The sequence below is a fragment of the Gopherus evgoodei genome, chromosome 3 (assembly GCF_007399415.2).
Source record: "Gopherus evgoodei ecotype Sinaloan lineage chromosome 3, rGopEvg1_v1.p, whole genome shotgun sequence".
Taxonomy (NCBI): domain Eukaryota; kingdom Metazoa; phylum Chordata; order Testudines; family Testudinidae; genus Gopherus; species Gopherus evgoodei.
The window spans coordinates 10512099-10528034 of NC_044324.1; the positions used below are offsets into that span (position 1 = coordinate 10512099).

The 15936-nt window shown below is 52.3% G+C and overlaps 1 protein-coding gene across 3 annotated transcripts in view; it reads right to left on the reverse strand.

Moving 5' to 3' along the window:
• DPYSL5 (dihydropyrimidinase like 5) overlaps positions 1-15709 on the reverse strand; it is a 117890-nt gene extending 102181 nt beyond the window's left edge. For 2 of the 3 annotated variants that reach the window (XM_030555047.1, XM_030555044.1), the window contains exon 1: positions 15585-15637. The gene's annotated coding sequence lies outside the window, so the exon portion shown is untranslated. The other variant, XM_030555045.1, reaches the window with a different exon arrangement.
• Between the last annotated feature and the right edge of the window lie 227 nt (positions 15710-15936).

A 15936-nucleotide genomic window follows, 5' to 3' on the forward strand; every position in this document is an offset into this window, starting at 1 on the left:
TCTTCCACTGACTTAGCTACTCCCTGTGGCGAAGATGGGTTACCTAACCTACATTGATGGGTGCCATAGGAAGTGTCTATACTGAAAGGCTGCCACTGCAGCATGTCAAGCGTACAAAAGCCTTTAGTCTTCCTTAAGAGCCAATGCAGTCCTTCCCTCCTCCGACCCAACTGGGTAGCCATGCAAATTATAGGGGAAACTGAAGCACACAGGACTCAAAACATACTACAGAAAATTCCCACTGTGTCACAAGGGGTACAGAGGGGAATCATAACTCCCTGCCATGGGCACCTCTGCATGAACGGCCGTACAGAGAGAGTGTGGTGAGCACAACATCTGATCACACACGGGGAGCACATGGTTCTCCCAGTTCAGCGAGCACCTGTTTGTGGGGGACACATCCTAGGAAGAGAACAGTTAGATGAGAGCTCTTAAGTTGTGGCCCGTCCATCCCCCCGGGCAGAACTGCTCCCTAGAGTAAGTTCTATGGGGCTTTGCCCTGTTTACATCACAGAAGAGGACCCATGTAACTATTCCAGCTTCATGCTGATACATCACATTGCACAGACCTGCGTCACCTAGACTGACATGACTCCGCTGCCTTTTCCAGCTAAGAGACCAGGATCAAAGCTAGCAAGTCCTTCAGCGTGGGGGACACAGATCAGATAAGGTCTCCATTCCAAGGAGTTCCCAACCCAACCTGTGCAGGTAACATGAATGGGGAGGGAGCTGCCAGACAAGGTAACTGGGGGACTCTTAGGCAAAGCAGGGGGTATTTGTGCACGTGGGTTACAACCTATGACTAGAGTGGTTGTGCTCACCAGGATGAGGGCAGTGGGGGCTGTTTGATTGACAAGCCTAGCCCAGTCGGTGGGGGAGAGGCAGTGCAGGGCACCAGCCCAAAATGCAGCACTTCAAGGGGGAATTAAGGAGGTGGCCGTTCCAGGCGTAGAGGCCAAGGATAAGGTGGAGCAGAGCAGCAGATAGGACTGAGGGGAGCACTAGGCCTGTGTTATAAAGCCATGTGCAAGCCTTCTCCGTGAGCGGGGGACTCCCATGCAGCACTCCCAGACTGGCACAGTGGTGATGCCTGAGGCCAGCGGGATTCCAACAGCTCCTGCTCCCAGAGTGCAGTACAAGCAGAGCAACTGGAGACAGGCCGAGCACAGCCACCACCCTGGGACCCGCAAGCCAAGGGACAGAATGGAGGTTCAAAGCCAGCGTTATTCTCTAAGGGCAGAAAATCATCATACAACTACATTCCAGCCATCACCTGACACGAGCAAACCCTGCCACGGAGTTTTTTTTTATATGACCTGGCGCATTAGCCCAGGGCAGCTGAAATGGCTGGAGAGGCCTATGGTTTCCTTCAGGCAGAAAGAGCAGCTAGCAGGAGGGGTGGGGTTTGCAAACGTCTTTATGCAGTCACATACTGCACTCAGGGGACACGCTACTCCACGGACGCTGCCTTCCCACTAAGCTCCGCTCCATCCTCCCCAAACCACTTCACCAATCCTGTTCCAGCCGGCACTAGCAGATCTCTCCATCTCTGCACAGACACAAGCGCCTATTGGGCTCACTAGGGGGTACCGATGACTTGCTGCCATCCATCGGTCATCCTGGCCAGCTGAAGTTTATTTGTTTACATGGCTATAGATTTTCCACACACTGTTTCAAGACACACATTGGGCCAGGAGAGGGGGTGATAGCAGGTCATCTCCTGGGATGAGTCCAAACCTAGTCAAACGTCCACCAAACAGAGCCACGGAAGTCAGGCCTAGACAGGACTCCTAGCAGACTTGCTTGACCTCGAGGAGTCTACTGCAAAAGCTGAATCTACAGAAGTCCTCTCCAGCAACACACAGCAGGCCTGGCAGTCCCAGTCAGACCATTCACACACATGGAATTATAGCTCTAAAATGGGCTGATAATGAACTGAATTTGAGTGCGGCTTTGCAGTCCAACATTGGTCGGAGGGGGAGGAGGTAATTTGTAATTTTTTGGTTTAAAAAACATGCTGGATTGTTCTATAGCAAGGGGGACAAAAAAAGAAACTGAAATTGGGGGAGGGCCGTGTGACAGGTTGGATCACAGAACCTCCCTTGGGAGCTGCCGCCAGATGTGCCAAGGCTACCTCTGCTCCTGCTTTCCCTGCCAGCTCGGGAACCCAGCACCCTGTCCTGCTGAGCCAGACATTCTTGTCTGCTCCAACACAGACCCAGGGTCTGAATTACTTGCCCCAAAGCTGCAGGTTTACCTGAAAGCAGCTAACAGAACTGTGCTTGTCTTTAACACCCAGATGCCCAACTCCCAATGGAGTCTAAACCCAAATAAATCCGTTTTACCCTGTATAAAGCTTATACAGGGTAAATTCATAAATTGTTCACCCTCTATAACACTGATAGAGAGAGATGCAAGGTTGTTTGCTCCCCCAGGTATATTAATAAGTAAAGAGTGATTAAATACTGAAAGTAGGATTTAAGTGGTTCCAAATAGTAACAGACAGAACAAAACAAGTTATGAAGCAAAATAAAATAAAATGCGCAAATCTCTGTCTAATCAAACTGAATACAGATAAGTTCCTCACCAGTTCCAGAACGCTCCCTTGTACAGGCTAATCTCCTTTTAGCCTGGGTCTAGCAATCACTCACACCCCCTGTAGTTACTGTCCTTTGTTCCAGTTACTTTCAAGTATCCTGGGAGGTGGAGAGGCTCCCTCTTTGGCCAGCTGAAGACAAAATGGAGGGGTTTCCCAGGGGTTTAAATAGATTCTCTCTTTTGGGTAGACACCTCTCCCTCCCCCTGTGTAAAATCCAGTCACAAAATGGAGATTCGGAATCGCATGGCCAAGTCACATGCTCATGCATGACTCAGGACTTGCAGGTAGCCGCCATTACCCACATGCTACTTTGAATGTCCTCAGGTAGACTTCTTATGTGGATTGGAGTCTTCCAAGCTCTTGTCTGTTAAGTGCTTCCAACATTTTTATGGCCAACTTAGAACAACGCTTCCTTAGCTCTCCTTCCCTAACGCCCCTACTCTACTTGCGCTACAATGACATCTTCAACATAGATTGCTTCCTGACTGAGCACTGAACTTGCACATTCCTTTCCCAAGAAGTGACCAAATGTTCTAACTAAGGCTACTTAGAAATCAAGCAAGTATACAGCCAGTGTTCCTAACTCTGAACACACAAATGGTACCTGCATACAACTAGAATGAACATAACCAGTAGATCATAACCTTTACATAGACGTGTTACACGGCATATGTAGCAAAACCCTACTCCAGTTATACCATACCTACATTTATAAGTACCCCCCGCATAAAGCCTTGTGGGGTACATTGTCACAGGTTGCACTCCCCAGAAAACATTTACTATTTTTGATAAAAATTGGTGCATTGCAGCACAGAGATGCAAGAGGGTTATTTTTAACGATGGCACTGGATTCTGCAACAAGTGAAGGATCCTGTACAGATTCCAAGAGATGACACATCAGTGGAGAAAAACTATCATCAAGCATTGTGTTTTGTATCAAGTGCTGACAATCTGCTAGATATGGGAGTCATTACAGAGATTACAGGCATCTGCAGAATGAACTAATAAGAGTTAAAGGTACTTCCAGGCATGTCATGGGCTTCCCAGATTTTAAGTGCCATGGCTAGATTTATAAATAAGACTACAGCACCTTTCAACCCAAAGCATCTCAGAGAACTTTATATATACAGGAATTACCTTTCCCCACCCCTGAAATCTAGACATGCATTACACAACATGCCAAATGCAAGATCACCATCTAGAAACCAAGAATGAGGATGGGACACTGCTTTGCAAAGCAATGCCCCGAAAGAGACTTGGGGTCACGGTGGGCAGCCAACTGAACATGAGCTCTCAGTGACACAACATGGCTCAGAACTAGTGTGGATCCCTGGATATACAAACAGGGGAATATCAAGTAGGACACCTCTGTAGAGTATTAGAGAAACCAGTACTGGAATTACATTTCCAGTTCTGGTCTCCACACTTCACAACAGATGTGGACTAAATGTAAAGAGATTAAAAAATACCTACAAGAATATTTTTGAGATCTGGAAGAGATTCTTTCCACTGAGAGACTAAAGAAGCTATTTAGGTTTACCTAAGACAGAGGTTCTCGAACTTTGGTACTGGTGACCCCTTTCACACAGCAAGTCTATGAGTGCGAACCCCTGCTATAAATTAAGAACACATTTTTATATTTAATACCTTTATAAATGCTGGAGGTAAAGCAGGGTTTGGATGGAGGCTGACACCTCATGAACCCCCCATCTAATAAACTTGCAACACCCTGAGGGGTCACGACCCCCAATTTGAGACTCCCTGATCTAAGAGAAGGTTAAGAGATGACTTGATCAAAATCCATAAGTAGCTACTTTGGAAGAAGATTTCTGATAGTAGCCTTTAATTTAGCAGTGAAAGGCAGAACAAGATCCAATGTCCTATGGCTTGTTATATGCAGGAGGTCAGACTAGCTGATCATGATGCCTTAGCGTGTGAAATGCAGCCATGTCTGGAGTGTGAAATGGTACCCAGCTGGACTTGCACACAACACATTACACGGCACGAGGAGAGGATTATGAATCTCTATGCCTATGCAGTACAGATGTAGAGATCCCGCCAGAGTAAAGTGCTCGGACCTCAGTCTGTCGTGGCAGACGTTTGGACAATTGAACGGACTCTGTGGCATTTGAACGTGTCCTGGAACTCTGGCTATCTGAAACCTAAATCCTAGGCCACTAAGACACCTCCTCCACCTGGTCAACACTGAATTCCATGAATTAGGAAAACATCAAGATTAGTGGCTGCAATCAGAAGAGAAAGAGACCAATTTTGCTCTGATAGGCCAGAGGACAAAATGGGAGACTTGGCCCAAAGTGGCAGACAGATGGCGACCCAAGATGGCAGGCAGACAGAAGGCATGGATAGCTCAGACTTTTCAGAGGTTCTGTTGTGCAGTTAAACGTGTGACCAGCAGACAGAGATCAGGGACAGAGACTCTAGGGTCCCGCATGCAAAACATGCTCACAGAATGAGCATTTCAGGAACAGGTTCTCCACACGACCCAGACAGGAGCCTGACAAACAATTCCCCAAAGCCTCACGCTCCAGGCCTCCCACTTTGCTCAGGATACATCTCAGTCCAGAGCATGCATGTGCACAGCATTCCCAGAAAGGGCCGTCTGCATGCCGCAGTCATGCAACGTTTGACATTTGGTATGTGTCGCCTCCAGTTTGGGTTAAGTCCCCAAAACCCTCCTTTTTATGGGCTTAAAACCTGGCATGTGGTTTTTCAGGAAATGGGACTGGTTTGGGACACTCAGAGCAACATCTAAAAGCCCCTTGGCAAGTGTTGTTCTGAATCCCCAACCCACCAGCTGGTGCAGCCCCTGCCTTTCTCTGATCTATTAGCACACATCGCCGAGTCTATCCCAGCCCCTAGACTCTTGAGGAACTAGGTACAAAACAGCTCCCTTGTTTCTAACCCAAGCAACCTGCCATGCTCTTGCAAATCAATTTAAGCCACTTTGCTGGTTTGGGAGCCGTAGTCCCAGTCTCAGAGCGACGCGCTTACTGAATGCTGAAGGCAACCTCCACTACATCCTCTTAGTCATGACATCAGAGTCCAATCCTCCTTTCAGTTTCCTCTCTATTCAAATCCAACCTCTTCTCCTGCAACCCTGTTAGGAGGGACTTGAGGTGGTCTAATTTTGGCTACATCGCTGCAAAGTTTCCTAATAGATCTGTTAGCCCCCAGATTGGTGCCCCAAGGGAAGGCATTGTCTGATGCCTGTTAGACTGGCAGTGCGTTGAGCCCACTGCCCATCCTGCTGACCAGTATTTTGCCTCACCTCAAACATCAGCTCCTTGGCGCAGGGTCTGTCTTTTTGCTCTGTTTGTATAGCGCCTGGCACAATGGGTCCTGATCTGCACCTAGGGACCCTAAGGGCTACCGCAACACAAAGAATAATGCCCTTTGCAGCAGGGACTCTCTCTTGCTATACACACCCAGTGCCTAACACAAGGGAGCTGGAGCAGGTTAGCCTCTAGGTGCTACCTCAACATACACAATGTAGGATATCAGCCTGGACTGGCAAGGCCTTCACAGTCTCTTTTCTGCGGATTATCCTCAGCTCTCCAGACAGTGCCCCAAGAATGCTCATGCTCCTTTCCCCAATTCCATTCAAGCCACCTCCAAGCCTTCCTCCCATGTGACCGGCAACACAAATTCATTTGCAGATTTCAGTGGAGAAGACTGGGACACTTTCCCTGCCTAGCTAGAAAACGTTGCTAATGGGCTGTTCCAATGAGTGTGGCAAAATCACCTGAGTGTAGCTCCCCCACAGCTCCCATAGCCAGAAGGACATGCACAGGAATAAATATTTGGCCACTTTTGGAGGGGCATTTTGTGCTCTCTGCAGCTGGAGGGGCTGCCTCTCCTCTGGCGGCTGAGGGTGCTAGCTCTCCCTCTGCAGCCCTGGGCCGGAGGAGCTCACTCTCCCTGCCCCAGGCCCAGAGGAGTTCTGTGCCTTCCCTGATTGGGGGGGAGGGGCATGCCCCTGCTTGCCCCCCTTGTGTGCACACCCCTGCACAGGGAGACTCCAGTGTCCGTGAGCCTGGTGCTCCCACCTTAGCTCTTGTGACATCACCATGCCCCATTCTACGTCATGCCACATTGGTCCCATCCCCAGAGACGTTCATTCAGGAGAGCACCAGCCCAGAACCACTGCAGTTCCATGCAGCACAGAGCAAGCCCAGGAATCATCACTCCAAAGATGAAATGGGAGTGGGAGGAAGGGATAATCTAAATTAGATGCATCTTTGTCACTGAAGGGAGCTGCTGAGTTGTGTCTCTCTGGGAGCTCTGACATCACAGAAGGACAATAAGAAAACCCAGGGTTATGCAGCCTGACTTATTAACAGGAAGTCTAGGACAATTTATAACAGGAGGGTGGCCTGCCAACCACTTCCCAAAACTGCCCCTGCAATAATTCTCTTTGCAAGATGTGCAAGCAGGTGATGGTCAGTTTCTGAAATACAAGAGCTTTCTTCTAATGCAACAGCAGCTAGGCACACGTCCCATCCCAAGGGGATGCTTCCACCCCACCAAGCATCTTCTCCCCCAGCTAGCTGAATGATTGCACCAGTGTCAGTCAGTAACCCTCTTCCTGCGCACAGCAACAGGCAGGGTCTTCCTCTCACCTTAAGAAAACAGTCCAAGCAGAATAGTAAAGACATGAAGGGAAATGAGAGAATCTAGACAATTTCTGAACTAGGCTATTGTCCCCGTGGTACCCACACGCCCCACCAGCAGACCCAGCTGCAATGAAAGCGTGTGAGAAGATGTGAGGGATGTCATGACTGATGCTCGAGTGATTTTCAATGGTGGTCTCACCCATTTTGGCTGCCCAGAGCTATACTGCGAGCTCGTCCTTGGTCCTGGGTTTCCTCCCCAAAGAAATCAGCAGATATTCTCCTCTCCTCAGACAGCTTCAAAGAGCCAAAAATTAGAGATTGCGTCAGGCTTTTTTCAATCAGCCAGGCCAATCTGGTGAGAGCTGCCAGCCCAGGCACAACGCCTGCCTGCCCACCCCCCATATCACCATAACAATAAAACCATTACAGTTCCTTCCAGCACCCATCCAAAATATTATTCTGCTCATCACCGGCAAATGGGATTTGGCCCTGTGCTGTTAACTCCTCTGACCCTTTGCTCACAGCCAATGCAGGGTTGCCCCAGAGGGATGGTTTCTAGCACTCTGTCCAGTCTTTCCTAAGAGACAGGGCCTCCTAGATCAACACTGCAGCAGGGACTGAGCAGACAGGCCCCTAGCGGGGCTCAAGCCAGCACCCAACAATAGCAGCATGGATGCTGCAGCTCAGGTTCTCCAGCCCAGTTGATCCGCTGGGTCTGAGGGTGGGGGTGCTAGCCTGAAGCTCCACCTGAGGCACAACGTCCCACACTGTTATTTTTAGTGCACTAGCTTGACCCCATCTACTGTGAGGCTGTCTCCTCAGGCTGGGAGGCATGCTCCCCAGTGCAGTCTAGACACAGCTAGTCACAGCCTTTAGGGGTCAGTCCCCAGCTCAATGCACATGGAAGGAAGTTCTTCTTCACGCAGCGCACAGTCAACTTGTGGAACTCCTTGCCTGAGGAGGTTGTGAAGGCTGGGACTACAACAGCGTTTAAAGGGGAACTGGATAAATTCATGGAGATTAAGTCCATCAATGGCTATTAGCCAGGATGGGTAAGGAATGGTGTCCCTAGCCTCTGTTTGTCAGGCAGGAGAGAGATCACTTGATCATTGCCTGTTAGGTTCACTCCCTCTTGGGCACCTGGCACTGGCCACTGTCAGCAGACAGGACACTGGGCTGGATGGACCTTTGGTCTGACCCGGTACGGCCGTTCTTATCTCACTGCTGAGGAGTCTTCCTGGCACTGGGGCACTTCTCACACCCTCTACTTCTTCTGTGTCTGCCTTCGCACCTTCTGCCCCCCTCACATTTGTGCTGTTCATCTTGGAATTCCCTTCAGTGTGTCAGGATCCCGTGGGTAATGACATGGTCACAACACTGCAGGTGCAGACACCCCATAAAAGCAAGACTTGCCAGTACTGCTTTTACCATTTTCCTGCTGGTTCCTCCACTGTACCTGCTAACAGTCAGCTGGCGTCAATGGACCCATAAGAGACTATAGGTACAGCCAGCAGGCAACAAATGGCTAAAGCCACAGTTCACTGGTTTGGAAAGAAAATTACTGGGAAACACCAGGTTCGACTAGGGAACAAATTAACCCAGACAGAGCCAATCTCAGTCAGTTGTCACTAGTGGTTAGCACTGATGGACATTCCTCACCAGAGGATGAGCAGCACCAAAAGCCCTGTTAGTAGACAGAGATACTGGCATTACAGCTTCTTGCCTAGGCGCCAGAGACAACTAGAGCCAGAACCACTGCCCTGGACACAGCTAGGCAGTGAGTGGGCTGGCCCAGCACTGGGAGTGGCGGCCAGGAGCCTCGCAGGAAGATTTCCCAGCCTAGCAAGCACACTGGTCTGGAGTGGACGTTTCCTCTTCTCTTAAGAAACCGCCTATAAGAGATACTGGCTTGTGCTAGCTAGGCAGAGCTACCACCTCTGCTTAGAAAGTCTGCCACTGGAGGGGACAATGTCCTACCCTGGACCCATTTTGTAAACCAGACCCTGGTCTCAGTCTAGGCAAAGGCCAAGCTTTACTCCTGGTAGTAACAATGATCCAGGTAATGCTCAGGCTTCCCAAATCCCAGCTCTCCAGCCTCCCACATGAGCAGAATCCTGTGGCCATCTTGTCATGCATGCAAAACAAGGCAGCTGTGTCTCTCATACCCTCAATGACTCCATGAGCTCCCCACTCATTTCACAATCCAGCTCCAGGTTACTGTTTCCATAGCCCAATGGGTACTTCATCCAAATACACTCCCAAGCTCCCTGCCCTCTGGTGACAGAGCAGGTCCCTTTCAGGTACTGCTAACATGCCCATCATTCTTCAGTGTCTGGGTGCGGCCTAAATCAACACCAGACATGTAACAATGATATGGATGGTGTGGGAGGACGGAGGTGAACTGGGGAGGGAAGGGTACAGGCCCTTGGGTGGACAATTCCCCTGCAGGGTGAAGGGCGGGGGATGCATTAGGAGGTGCTTTGTCAGTCTGTGTGTTTGTTAAGGGAGGGGTGTGTCTCAGCAGAGGGTTAGACTTGACAGGCCTTGTGAAAGCAGTGAGTGGAGATCAGATTTGTACCAAGATGGGGTGATCGAGATCAGATTATTCCAGACCTAAGGGGCATGGAAACAGACATGGGAGAAAGCAGCCCTGGGAGAGCTGTGCATGGAGGGGTCAGGAAGACACACCCGCACGGGGCCCTGCGGGAGAGGACCACATCATCACACACAGTGTGACGGGAAGGTAAAAGACTGTAAATCCCTCCAACCTATCACAGACCTCCTCTCTCTTCTTTCCCCTCCCTCTGCTCATCTCCTGTAGCACTGGCCTCCTCTGTTCTCTCTTCATGACTGTGCTGGAATCTTCTCTGCAGCTCCTGATTCTCCATCTCACTCCAGGTCTCCACTAAGAATGTGTACGTCCTTTCCTGCCTCTCCCTCCTGGTGCCTCTCTCCCCTCCCCTGCCCACCCATGGGTTGCTGCCTGGCTTCCTCATTGTATTCTGGAGTTCTCCGTGCATTTGGGGACAGGTTGTTTTGCAGAGTCCCTTTCAGATAGGGCTGCACTGTGTTGTAATTAGAGTGAAAAATCGCCTGGACCATTCTGTTGGCCAAACAACATTTTCTGCCATTCCTGAGGTCCTCCATTCGCATCACATGCTCCCTGTCATGCTAATGAGCAGCTGCCATCCTCTCCCTGGGTGGCAGCACGTGCATGATGGAGCCAAGTACCAAGACTCCTCCTGGAGCACCCACACTTCTGCTGCTTCAACCACTCCCCAATCGCACCTATTTGGCCAGAGAGTCCTGTGCTGCCTCTCCTCAGACCAGCCATGCTGAATGGCAAGGGGCCCCACGTCCTCAGACCAGGACAAACCACTCAGTGAATGCCACTTCTAAGAAATCCCAGGCCCCCAGCAGTCTGGGGGCTGTTGTTTCGTGGCGGGGGGGGGGAGCTGCAGTGTGTTAGGCATGATACAAACAGTAGGCAGAAGAGTCCGTGTCCCAAAGAGCTTACACTCTTAAAGAGACAGGACAGTCAGACAGAGGGAGGGAACAGCAAGCAAATGAGGTAGTACCAGCTCAAGTCCTGACACTGTAATATACACTCCCAGCATCCCAAGCTATGCTACAGCCATCACGCCAGCAGCTCTCACCCACTGCAACAGCCAGAGTCTCCCCTCATTTTACATTCCTCTTTCAGCCAGTCTATGCCATTTGCTGCGTAAGACAGGGCGAAGGGATGGGTTGGCACCTTGTGCTCACCAAGCCCTTAAGATGAAATGCAGCATTTCCCAGGCAGCCATCCTAAAGAGACCATCAATATCCGAATAGCTCAGTATATAGAAGAGTGAGCACCCTGGAGACTGCCTGCTGCAGATGTCTCCATCTTCAGGGGATCTAAGCACAGACCGCCACACCTCCATCCTCATCAGAACTAACCCTTTATGGATTAGCCTTTTCAGTTCTCCCCGGCTGGGAAGGAAGAACTCTGCCACTGCAAATAGCCACAGAACTCCATTCACTGTTTTCTGCCAGGATCAGAGGTCCTCCTTTGTTAGGGAGATGTTGACAATATCAGGATTGAAATTTCACTGTTTCACACTCTTTAGTCTCCAGTTTGTCACAACAGACCTGCAGAGAGCACATTCATTTTTCATCCTTGCTTATTTAAAAAAAAAAACAAAAACTTAATTTCTGCAGAGGAAACATTTAGAACTGCCTTTCTCTGAACCATTCCATCAAGGGCCTGACCCAGGGAGGTGTTAAATACTGCCAGTTTACAGCCACTACAATGAGAGTTTGGAGTTCTCACATCTCCCAATAACAGACCAGAAGTCATCCCTGGGTCTGGTATTTATTCCTTTGACTCTCCAGACTTGGGGCTAAGTGCCAAGCACATTTTAAAATTTGTTATTATGACTGTACATACCCTAACAGCACAAAATCCTTTCCAACCAATGCTACCCATGAAACAGCGGACACATGACAACAATGCACATTGAGGCACTACACACCCCAGTAACAAAAACCCACTCCCGCCCCTAGCATAGCCATTATTGATCCAGCAGATCCATTACAGATCAGTCATAAACTACTGCGCACCAGGACTATTGACCTGAGGGAAGAGCCGTTACATTCCATCATGTCAGTCTGGCCTCCGCCCCAGATACACTAAATCCAACCCGCTAAAAAGCCCCCAGGAAAGTTTTATGGGGAGAATTTAATTAGCACGAATAATGGCTAATTTTCACACCTCAATACCACGCTACTTCCTTTGCTTCTTTCAAACTGGAAATAATTAGATACCATGCACATCTACCCGCAGTGACCCTGGAGAGAAGGCGGCCTAATATTAGGTCCCATGCCAGGCATCACTCAGATTTATAGCAATGTAGGGCTGTAAGGGACCGCGGACCCTCTCGTCATCTAGTCCAACCCCTTGGGCTGAGGCAGGACCAAATAAACCTAGATCATCCCTGACAAGTGTTTGTCCAACCTGTTCTTAAAAACCTCTGACGATGCAACCCCACAACTTCCCTTGGAAGACTATGCTACAGCATAACCACCCTTACAGTTACAAAGGTTAAATATTAGGAAAAACAATCTCCCTTGCTCCAGGTTAAATCCATTAGTTCTTATCCTACCTTCAGTGGACACAGAACAACTGATCACCATCCTCCTTATAACAGCCCTTAATATATATTTCAAGATTTATCAGGTCCCCCGCACTCTTCTTCTCTCAAGACTAAGCATGCCCAGGTTTTTTTGTTTGTTTGTTTGACTTTTCCTTGTAGGTCAGATTTTTTTAAAATTTTCTAATAATTGTTGTTACTCTCCTCTGGACTGTCTCCAATTTGTCCACATCCTTCTTAAAGTATGACTCCCAGAACTGGACACAATACTCCAGCTGAGGCCTCACCAGTGCCAACAAGAGTAGGACAATTACCTCCCTGGTCTTTCTTACAAATGACAATCCCATTAATAAATTCCAGAATATTAGCCTTTTTCACAACTTCATCACATTGACGACCCATTCACTTTGTGATTCACTATGACCCCAGATCCTTTTCAGCAGTTCCCAGCCTAGCCAGTCATTCCCCATTTAGTAGTTGTGCATTTGATTATGTGCAGTACTTGGCATTGTCTTCACTGAAGGTCATCTGGTTGATTTCAGACCAATTCTCCAGTTTGTCAAGGTAATTTTGAATTCTGATCCTGTCCTCCAGGACAACATCCTCAAATACTAGTCTTTACTTTTTAGCTCCAGAAAGGAGCTAAATAGGTGTGCAGGCAACACTGATCCCTTGTGATCTCTCCACTGTAACCTTTCTTCCATACATGCCCCTTTCCCATCTATGGTTTGGGGTCCCTAGCTTCCCACGGTAGTGTACCCTTCATCTTGCCATTTAAGCATCTGCCTGCATGAGCAAACAAGCAGCCACACCTCCTCCAAGGTGCTGGTGTGTGGGAGAGGAGAGGGTCTTGAAACTCTTTGGTTCTCTCGCTCGCTAGCCACCCCCTTTCCTTGTACTGCTTCATTATGGCTTGCATTAGTGACTTGGGCTCCAATCAGGGTTTAGGACCTGTGGGCTGGTTTACACTACAGGGGAAAATCGATCTTAGATACACAACTTCAGCTAGGTGAATAACGTAGCTGAAGTCGAAGTATCTAAGATTGAATTACTCACCGTCCTCACGGCGCGGGATCGATGCCCGCGGCTCCCCCTGTCGATTCTGCAACTCCGTTCGGGTTGGTGGAGTTACGGAATCGATATAAGCGCGTTCGGGGAGCGATATCTCGCGTCTGGATGAGACGCTATATACTGATCCCCGAGCAATCGATTTTAACCCGCCGAAACGGCGGGTAGTGAAGACGTACCCACAGCGTGAGAGGCACTGTTGACACCTCAGTTCCCTTAGTAGACACCTGAAATCACTCCACTGAAGTCAGGAGTTGTTCCAGATTTACCACCCATGCATGAGAGACCGAACACCCCAGGCAGGGAGGTGTCCTTCACATCTACCCGTAAGAGTCCCTCCCTGGGGCTAAACTACAAGGTATTCTCTAGGACTTGGTCTAATCTCAAACAGCTGCAGGGACTGAGATTCTGACACCACCCCCCCCAAGACTACCCCACCATCTCACAGCTGCCGCTTAAGCAGTTCAGCAGAAAGTAGATAGAGAAGAGGGGATACACACTACCCAGCTATCTTCACCCCCTTTCTCCTTATGCAGCCTGTCTGCGTCTCAGAGAGCTATGCTTCTGAGTACAATACAACACAGTGAACACAGAGGAATGAGCACCAGAAACTCCCAGGGTGTGTGCAATGACTTGTGTGAAACGAGCCTGTCACAACCTCCGCACCCCCTGCATTCCCTGCCTCCCCCCCAGTAAAATGGAGATAGCACCTCCCTCGCAGGGGGACTGGTGCCCGCACAGCCCTTGGAAGTACTAGGGAAGGACTGGCCATGTCAGCCCTGCCATGAAGCACAGGTGGATCTGTGGGAGCTGCCGTTTTGGAGCCTGGCAGCCCCTGGCTTTAAGAGCAGGGAGAGGCAAGAGCAATGTCCAGGCTGGGAAGCTGGACAGCATCTGCAGATAGGGTGACCAGACAGCAGATGTGAAAAATCGGGACGGGGGGGGAGGGGTAACTGGAGCCTATATAAGAAAAAGACCCCAAAATAGGGACTGTCCCTACAAAATCGTGACATCTGGTCACCCTATCTGCAGAGGAGGGGCCGCCAACCCAGCCGTGATGGGAACGTGTCTCACGGCAGCCTCCGGGCCCGGCCCCGCTCCCTGCCCAGGCGGGGAAGGGACCCAGCGCACCGAGCGGGCGGGCGGGCTGCAGGGGCCGCGCCTACCGCCCTCACCGTGGGGCCCGGCAGACAAAGCCCGGCCCCGCCCGCCCGCCCGCCCGCCCGACACAAAGGGGAGCCCCGCGGATGCACCGTTCGCGGGGCGGGGCCCGCGGGACCGGCCTGGCCCCAAGACAACGAAAGCTGGTCCCCAGCCGGCCCGTCCCCCGCCCCAGCCCCCGGGACCCGCCCCGTCACCCCCCAGCGCCGAGACAAAGGGAGGAGCCGCCCCCGCCCCGGGACACCCCGGCCCCCACTCCGCCCGCACCTGCAGCAGCGCGGCGCGTCGGGAGCCGCCCGCCCCCCCGCGCCCCGCTCTGTCCCCCCCGCGGCACCTGCCCCCCCCCGCGCCCCGCTCTGCTCCCCCCCGCGGCACCTGCCACCCCCGCGCCCCGCTCTGTCCCCCCGCGGCACCTGCCACCCCCCAGCGGCCCCGCTCTGTCCCCCCCGCGGCACCTGCCCCCCCAGCGCCCCGCTCTGTCCCTCCCCCGGCCCTTGCCCCCCCTCACCCTGCGCTCCGCTCTGTCCCCCCCGCGGCACCTGCCTCCCCCCCAGCGGCCCCGCTCTGTCCCCCCCGCGGCACCTGCCCCCCCGCTCTGTTCCCCCAGCGCCCCCGCTCTGTCCCTCCCCGGCACCTGCCCCCCCCCCAGCGCCCCGCTCTGTCCCCCCCGCGGCACCTGCCCCCCCCCGCGCCCCGCTCTGTCCCCCCCGCGGCACCTGCCCCCCCCCCGCGCCCCCGCTCTGACCCCCCCGGCACCTGCCCCCCCAGCATCCCCCGCTCTGACCCCCCCGGCACCTGCCCCCCCAGCATCCCCCGCTCTGTCCCCCCCGCGGCACCTGCCCCCCCCAGCATCCCCCGCTCTGACCCCCCCGGCACCTGCCCCCCCGCTCTGTCCCCCCCCAGCGCCCCCGCTCTGTCCCCCCCCGCGGCACCTGCCCCCCCCGCGCCCCGCTCTGTCCCTCCCCCGGCCCTTGCCCCCCCCCTCACCCTGCGCTCCGCGGCAGCTCCGCTGCTCCCCTCGCGCCTGTCCGCACCCCGCCGCTCCCACCAACCTGCGCTGCTCTGCGGGCCGGCGAGGGGGCGGGGCCGAGCCACAGCCCTTTAGCCAATCACAGCCCGATCCCGGCCCCAGCTGGGCGGGGCCTCCTCCCCTCCTAGCAGTCTCGGGAGCGCTCCGCCTCCTCGCTCGCTCGGCTGGGGGACCACGGCTCCCGACAGGCCCAGCGCCATAGACACCAGGGGGCGTGGCTCGCACGGGGGCGTGGCCGAGTGCTCCGGACACGCCCACCCCTTCCACCTGCTCCTTCTGGGGTTGCCATGGTGACCAGGGAGCCTTCAC